This window comes from Dioscorea cayenensis, chromosome 5 (genome assembly GCF_009730915.1).
Source record: "Dioscorea cayenensis subsp. rotundata cultivar TDr96_F1 chromosome 5, TDr96_F1_v2_PseudoChromosome.rev07_lg8_w22 25.fasta, whole genome shotgun sequence".
Lineage (NCBI taxonomy): Eukaryota > Viridiplantae > Streptophyta > Magnoliopsida > Dioscoreales > Dioscoreaceae > Dioscorea > Dioscorea cayenensis.
In genome coordinates, this window is record NC_052475.1 from 11,236,767 (window position 1) to 11,245,677 (window position 8,911).

Consider the following 8,911-nt stretch of genomic DNA (forward strand, 5'->3'; position numbering starts at 1 on the left):
TACTTTTATCTCACGGAGGAGTTAGGATTAGATAGGTACGAGGGGGTTTTGGGTTTAAAAAAATAATAATAATAATAAAAAAATTTAATTAAAAAAATTAATTAAGAGAAGAAAAAAAAGATAAGAATAAAAAAAATATATAAAAATAATAATAATAAAAAAATTTCAAATTTAAATATATTTGATCCAATCGATTTGACTGAGATTAGTTAAAAGGATAAGAAAAATTTTAAAATTCGATCACTTCGTTGTGATTTGACGGGATGGGTGAGTTGAAGAGATAAGATGGAGGCTTCCTTTTTAAAAAGAGGAGAAGGACTGGCAAGGAAAAAAATAAAAAATTTGGAAGAGAGGATTAAAAAAAAAAACAATCAAAGAAAAAAAAAGTCAAGAAAAAAAGCTTCTTCAATTTCTCTCTTGCTTATTCATGCAAAAGATATATATATATATAAAAAGGAGATCGCCCGCCGGTCTGTTGCCGCTGTTGCCTGCCAAAGGAGTCGCCGTCATGGTTGAGTGGCTGAGATAATGCCGCCAACCATGACCGGCATACGATGCCTCGACTGCCTGCTACCTGTTGCCGCTCGCTGCTGCCGCTCGTCGCCGTTGCCGTCGTTCATCGCCGAGGCATGCTTGATGGCTGAGATAATGCCGCCAAGCATGCCGCTGTTGCCGCTCGTCACTATTGCTGCTGCTCATCGGTGTTGCTCACCGCTGCTGTTGCCATCACTGCCGGTCAGTCGCCGTCACCAAAATCTCCGCCAACTGAAAAAAGAAGGGGAGGACATAGAGGGAAAAAAGCTGAAAGCCTCAGAGAAGAAGATGATGGACAAGGACGGCGGCGGCCAAAAAAAAACAAGTAGAGAAAAAAGAATTTAAAAAAAAAATCATAAGAAGAATATAAAAAAAAACATGCATGCATGCAGATGCATGTATTCCTTGTCCCTTGTGCTCTCTCTCTACCCCATTTTCGAGAGTTCGTGCTGTCTCTCTCTCCGCCAAACCCTCTGCCATGAATCCCCTCTCAAATCCTTTCATCATCGGCACCGGTGGCTCACGATCCCCACTGTCATTATCATCACTGCGATTGCTGTTGCTGCGATGATTGTCCAGGTTCCAAGTAGTCATCTTCTCCCTCCCTTTCATTCACAACTGTTACCATGGTGAATGAAGCAATGGAGTTCATGTTGGTTATATACTACAAATGACAAATATGGACTGCTCGAAGTGTGGAACATTGAAATGAGATATTGAAGGGCAATGTCTCATCCTGGTGTATGTTTACATGCTTGGCTCGGCGATCACATATCATTATAAAGAGAAAGTGGGCGATCTGAGGGATGTCAATGGCTGGGTAATACAAGCCTAGACAAGGCACTATACCGGTGATCTTCACCGAGTCTTCTACTGTTCATGATAAGCGCTTCGGCTAAGCTGCAAAGGATGCATCATGCAGCTTCTCAACTTCAGTGACGTCATTGCTGTTCGCCTGCGCTCGTCGGAGAAGACCTCCGCATTCTTGGCATAAAGGAGGTACTCTCTGGTGTGATGTTGGAGCTCCGCAGTATGTTGGTCTCTGCGGTGCAGATGAGACTGTTTGGGCTCTAGAGAAGTTCTGACCGCGTGCTGACGATGTGAGACTTGATCTGTTCATGGAGCCACTGAATGCCTGAGTATTAAGGGCACCAGCGTCGCTGTCCAGTTGTGGCTGCTGCGGTGGTGTTCAGAGAATCTCATTACCTTGTGCCTCGTCGGAGTCTCTACGATCTTGATCCCAGTTTCCAGGTGCTCACTGTGTAGCTGAGAGATAGAAGATAGGGGATGGTGAATTGGGCATTGAAGAAAGAGAATGTAACCATGGAACCAAGTTTTTGTAGGACGCTGCACTGTGATGGAGTGATATTAATTTGCAAATGTTTATAAATTAGACAAGTACTCTTATAAGTGCATGGCTCAAATAAAGAAATCTAATCTGAGTTTTCTTGCTTGATAAAAAAAATGAAGTTGGTGATGGTTCTAAAGAAGGCATGAATGCAGAATTCACGACCTTGAGTCATGGCAAACAGCTACTTGCTTTTGATATAAAGATGGGATTTATTTCAAATGTTGATGCATCTGTGAGCTTTCATTAGGCAAATTGACAAAGCTGGTGAGATTCTTGATGAGATGCAAATTGGAGACAATACTTGTAAGAAAAAAATGAATGTCTCGAACCTTAATACATGAGTCGTTAGTCCAAAAATATATATATATATATATATATGTAGAACAATATGGTTTGCCGTTATATCATTTGCTAACACTATCAGTAAAAATACATAGGAAGTCCTTAAAGATGACTTGAAGAATCCAAGGTGAATTTACCTTTAGCCATGGTGTGGGGAGAGATGCTTTCAGCTGGAATTGGAATCACAAATGATGATGAATGAGAAGCATGCAAAAATAGTAATAATAATAATAAAATATAAAAATAAATAAATAAATAAAATAATAAAAAAATAATAAGAAGCATGCATGTATACATGCATGAAATAAAAAAAGAAGAAATATAAAAAAATGGAGGGCATGCTATGGTCTCATATAAAAATATATATATATATATAAAAAAATAATAAAATAATAAAAATGGGCCCACAGTTAAACAAAATGAATGGATGATGTATGCAAGTTCACGTGCATAAAAAAAAATGCATGCAGACATGCACGCAGACGCATCATGAAAATATATATATATAAAAGAACAAAAGCATTCATCATTTTGTTAAAAAAATTTTAAAAAAAGGGGCCCACCATCAACATGAATATGGGTTTCAGCTTGAAAAAGAAATAAATAAATAAAGAATAAAAATAAATTAAAAAAACACGTGACTCATGCATGCACATATAACTAAGAATGTGATGTTGTTAGAAAAACATGTAATGGTATGAGCATAGTAAAGAAAAAAAAATTGCACATGAAGCTCTAAAAAATTGCATGCATGCATGCCCATACATTTAGAAGCCAAGATCACCATGCATGATATAAAATAAAAAAAAAAAATATGCATATATGCATGAGATAAAAAAATTGAAACATGCATACATAAAAAATGAAATGAGGGGCATGCATATAAAAACAAAAAGAAACATGCATGTTATATGCTCACGACCCCTCTAAAAATAAATAAATAAATAAATAAATAAATATAACCCACTATGATAAGTGTGGATCAAAATAAATAAATTAAAATATATATCTAGAAATGATATGCAAGCAAATGAATAGCAGAGAAATATGCACTGCTAATTTCAAAGCAACAAGAAGGGTGCTCAACTCAATGTCGATGGGCTAAATTTGTCTCAAAGCAGCAATGTGACATATTCCAAAAAGAGGCGACAACAAGACGTGCAATATAGTATAAGACACAATCGAGTGGCTTGTTTATTTTTAAAATGGCAACAAAAATTGCAAAAGCAGCAATGTGGCGGCAACGCAGCTGACAAGGCACATGCAGTAGCGAATGATAAATATATATATATATATATATATATAAGTGATATAATAAATATGTTTATATAATAAAATAACAAGATTTATAATTCGTAAATCTTCTGGCTCTTACTTGTACCTTTTGCCCTTAATCGGAGGTTCCTAAGATTTCTAATCTAGGGTAATTAATAATAGAGGCTTGCCTCTATTAGGAATGAAAGAACCCACACAAAACAAATACGATATTTGTGCTTCGATATATCGTCTGGTGTCTTTTCATGATGTCGGATGCATATTTTTGATCCCACATGTATATTTCTATAAAGTCCTAGAGATTGAAAAATCACCACATATGTTATTGCCTCTCTCTCCCTCTCTCTGTATATGTATAATAAATATACAACTATGAGATTTTTTGTGCCAGTTTATGTGAAAATATCCAACTATCTAAAAGAACAATTAATGATGGTATACACATTCCATTGACCAAACAGTAGTTACAATTACCATTTGATTAGATAACTAAATGTCAATAGTAATGTAGCTGAAAATTAATGTCTAGAATACAGGACAAGAAAAACACATTGATCAAATAAAATTATTGAAACAGGAAACAAAGTTTGGCTTAACAATCCATAAAACAACATGCCCTAAGGATCTAAATAGCAAAGATAAACAGTAGTATAACAATCAATATACAAACAAGTTATACAGAAATGGTAGCATTCAATAGACATAGAATTTATAATGACAACATAAACAACATAAAAGATTTATGTTCAACAAATTAGTAGAAATAAGTGGATTGATATGGAAATTTGACAAACATTTCACAATGTTTTTGCTTACTAATTTATCTTGCTACTCCTAACAAACAAATCATCTGTATTTTTTGCTCAAGATCTTATATTTAGAAAATCCAAATTCTCAAATAAATCATACAACCAAAAAAACAAAAAAAAACACAATTTAAACAAAAAAAAAATCAAATATTCATCCAAATCAAGGAAAACATATCTCATGCTTCAATTACTTACAATTTTTGCGAGCTGTACAATAAGAGCATAATGTGTGGGACTCCATTTTAAAACATCACCAGGGTTTACCAAGATCATTAGCAACTAGGAGCCGAAGACAAAAACCAAAGGAAAAGAAGAGAACCTCGTGAACGAGATGAAGGACCAGGTATAAAATTTAAAAATCTTCTAAAGTGAATGGATCAACCACACATACCTCTAAAGTTGTTCAAATTAGACAATTCTCAGCACCAACTGCATCAATCAACAAGAAATAACCTCATTTCATTATCATTTTATGTATTTTCAATGGAAAGCAATAAATCTAACATGTTAAAATACATATATATATATATATATATACACACTCAAGCACATAGACTGACACACAAAGAGTAATTATCAAAATTATAAAGTTCTTTTCCTATCTCATAAAAAACACAGAGTAATTAATAATCTAATGTATTTATTACCTTAACTCTGTAAAGGAAACATATCAAAATTATATAGCTCTCATATTTTTTAAATATATATGATAAATGACAATCTAACATATTTAACACAGGCTTTCCAACTCAAAATTACATATCTCATACATACATACATACATACATACATACATACATACATAAACTCACAATTAACAATGCTTCTTATCTGTCACTACTCACTAAGAAACTAAGCAAAGTTTATACGGTTTAAGAAATCAACATTCAGGAAATATGTACAAGAAATAAATCACTTTATGTAAATAGGAATAAATGATATTTAAAACAAATCAACCGAAAAATATGAAAATCTATTATCTCCCAAACTAAGTTATATTAAAAACAAAGGAGACACTCCATGAGGATGAAAGCCAATTATCAAACTCGGAAATATAATCTTCTACTTTCCAGTAACTATGAAATCAAAATCATATAAGAAAAATATCCAAAATATATATATATATATATATATATAAAGCGAAAACTCAGATATATTTTATTATAATGTCATTGTTCACAATACATTGTGTCATTGTTCAAACCTTATTTAAGTTCCATCCAACTTCAAAATCATGAGACTGTTTATGTTTATTCTTTGCAAGTTTGATATAAAGAAGGGCTTTTGGAATGATAGGCAACGTAACATAAAAATTCATTTTGTTTGATGATAACAAAGTTTACCATGCTATGCATCAAACTAGGATAGAAAAACCCAATCTATCTGTTTATGCTCACCGCTTTGTTTTTAATCAAACTAGGTATAGAAACAAAATCAATTATAAAAATCATACTACCTGCCAAGTACTAAAACTAAGTTCATTAGGAAGTTTAATTTATGGCTAAATACTGCAATAAAACTAGGGATAGAGATGAAACTAATCCATTTGTTTGGTTTTCAGGTTTTCATCAAATATCAAACTCGTACATGAAGAAGCTTAACTGATCAGTACTAGTCCTATCAAACTAAGCATAGAAACAAAACCATCTTATTTCTTTGCTTTTCATCAAAGACAAAAAAAAATCCATTTGTTTATCTTTCATCAATCATCAAACTCATACTTCATGTCAAGTATTTAGACCGAAAATCAAGAAGAAACCCAACTAATCAGTAATATTGCCCACATGAATGCAGAAAGACATACCACGGGATGACTACTACCAAAGAACAACCGCCACAACCTCTCACTCAATTGAATAGCTTGAGGAAAATTTCCATATCAAAGACGCATGCTATTGCTTATTGGACTGAACGACATTATTAGCCAAGTAATTAACTAATCAAAATCACACAATAAAATGCAAAACCAAATTAATAATAATAATGAAAAATCAGCAAAAACAAGACTCATTTGAAAACTTGAGGCACTCAACAATAATCAGAAACAATTATCTTATCCAAAATACACTCACTAAGTGATCCAATTAACATGATAAAATTCAAAAAAAAAAATCCTAAAACTAAAGCTAGGGCTAAAAATCAAGAAATCAGAGCCAAATATCAAAACCGAAGCACGTTATTCTAGTTTTCAATAACCAACTAATCAAAATCACTTAAAAAATTCCACAAAAAAAAACCCTTAAAACTAAGAAAAAATCAGTAAAAACAACTAAAATCTCACTTAAAACTCCAAACCCAAAACTAGGACTAAACCCCAAGAAACAAAATACTTCATGAAGATCAACACAAGAAAATTACACCTAAAAACATTTGATACTAAACTAGGGTTGTCAACCGGCTCTAAAGAGAAGTACCCAAGCTCCGAGCAGCTAAAGAAAAAGATCAAAGTAGCAAGATCAGAGATGCTCACCTAGCTTTAATGGAGCACGAGCAGTTGAGTGATGCCAACTTCTTGGAGAAATTTAGGAGAAGATGATGGGAAGAAAGAAAGAGAGAGAGAGAGAGAGAGAGAGAGATGCTGCCCCTAGTGCTTCAATTAGGCCCCCTAGGCCCATCTCTTCCGCAACCCCTTTTATTTAAATCTTAAAAAATAATAATAGTAAAAGAAATCTTTAGTTATATGCTAGTGCTTAATTTGTCAATTCAAATCAAATATAAATAAAATAATAAATAAATAATAAATGTATTTAGCTATAATAGCACGTCACATTTACAAATAATATAAAAGTAAAATAAGTTTTAAAAACAGAATTACACTTTATTATATTTGATAGGGGCGCACTGCAAGTGTATGTGTCGATCATGTAATAAAGTGCTAAGAAGCAAGGTGGAATCCACAGGGACTAAATACTACTAGTACTAGTTCTATCCTCATTATCTAGCTAACAATCAAATGATCAAGAGTGAAAAGCAAAATAGAAATCAATGATGAAAGGAACTAAGGTCAAGGGAGTTAAGGAGCAATAGACAATGGGAAAAGATGGTGCCTGGATATGCTTTCACTTGGGGATTAAGAATTAAAGTAATTGCAATTAAAATAGATTGAACCCTAGTGTTGTTGGACCAAGGAGTTTTAAAAATATATCAGGTTCTCTCTCGAGACTCCCCAATACCTAATCTTTTGCTATGGTAGGAATAAATCTCTTCTAATCCTACTTTCAGACAATTGTAAAGAGATCAAGGAAACCCCTAATTAGAAGCTGGAGCTCTCACTACGTGACCCTAGTAAGGAGAATCACAAGTGGCATATCTATAGCGCACATTCTTGATTCTCTTCCTCTATGGGTGATCTCACATGATGAATCTCTCGGTCTCAATCACACAATCAAAATAAAATAGTCACTCGTGTTATGCCAAATTAACAATAAAGAGACATATGAACCCAACAAATGAAAAAAAAATCTATATTAAAAGCAATAATAAAGAGTGTATATCTCAAGCTACATCAATCCGGACACCCAAGGAAGTTAGCCCTCCATGGGATTAATGTTCAAATCAAAGAAATGGAAATAAAGCCCTAAAACACTATCCATTGAAGAATAAACCCCCTCTCAATGTCTACAATGTCGAAATAGATGTGAGTCGATATCATCACCTTGAATCGTCACTCCCGCAACTCCTTCGATCTTCTTCTTCTTCTTCCTTTGATTCGCCTTCAAACCCTAGCTGGAAGCCTCCAAGTCACTTTCCCAAAACCTAATTAATCCATATATTTTTCATCTTTCTTTTTATACCCCTAGGAATCGAGTAAGTACACAGGCAAGCACATGGGTGTGTACTTTTCCTGTGTAGATCTTTGGATGAATTAAAACCACGATTCCTAGGGTACACTAATGGGTGTACACAACCGTGTATCTCTTCATCTAGCCTTGTATATCTCTGGATGAGCTTCCCTTCAACTCTTGAAATGCACGGGTGTGTGCTTTGTTTTGTCCCGTGTTCTCCTTTGGATTATGTTCTATAGCTTATTGGATGTAAACGGGTGTGTACCTCATATACACAGCCATGTTCTTCTCAATATAACTTTGGGCTAGGGACTACATGGTCCTGTATACGGCCATGTGCATGGTCCATGTGTTTCTCTAGATGCTCAGCTTGCTGATACTCGAAGGATACACGGGCAAGTACACGAATGTGTACCTTGACCCTATATTTCTCTATTTGATGTTTTTGGCCTTGTTTTGCTCCCGATTTCATTCATTTAGCTCAAGTTTTGCTTATAATCTATGAGTATAAATGGAGCAAACTAAATACCAAATTATCCATAAAAGCACTTTTGAAGATTACTTAAGTGCAAAAGATATGATATGTATAATATAGCACTTATCAATATTAAAAATAAGCTTTGAACTTTGGTTAAAAAATGAAAAATAAAATATAAAACTAGTGTCCACGAAAGATATGATTAAAAATAAATAAAATAATAATATAGGCAAATTTTACTATTGGGTATTTAAGAAACAATCACAATGAATAGATCATTTGTAAAAAATAAGTACACCCCAAAAACTTATGTTTTGAAATATATAATTAGATAATC

General features: G+C 33.7%; 1 long non-coding RNA gene across 1 annotated transcript; it reads right to left on the minus strand.

Annotated features, from left to right (window-relative positions):
* Positions 1-904: 904 nt before the first annotated feature.
* On the minus strand, positions 905-6,871 carry LOC120260833. Its single transcript, XR_005536504.1, has 4 exons — positions 6,782-6,871; positions 4,703-4,740; positions 2,365-2,397; positions 905-1,800 (listed from the first exon to the last, which is right to left on the minus strand). It is a non-coding gene; the product is annotated as an uncharacterized LOC120260833 (long non-coding RNA).
* Between the last annotated feature and the right edge of the window lie 2,040 nt (positions 6,872-8,911).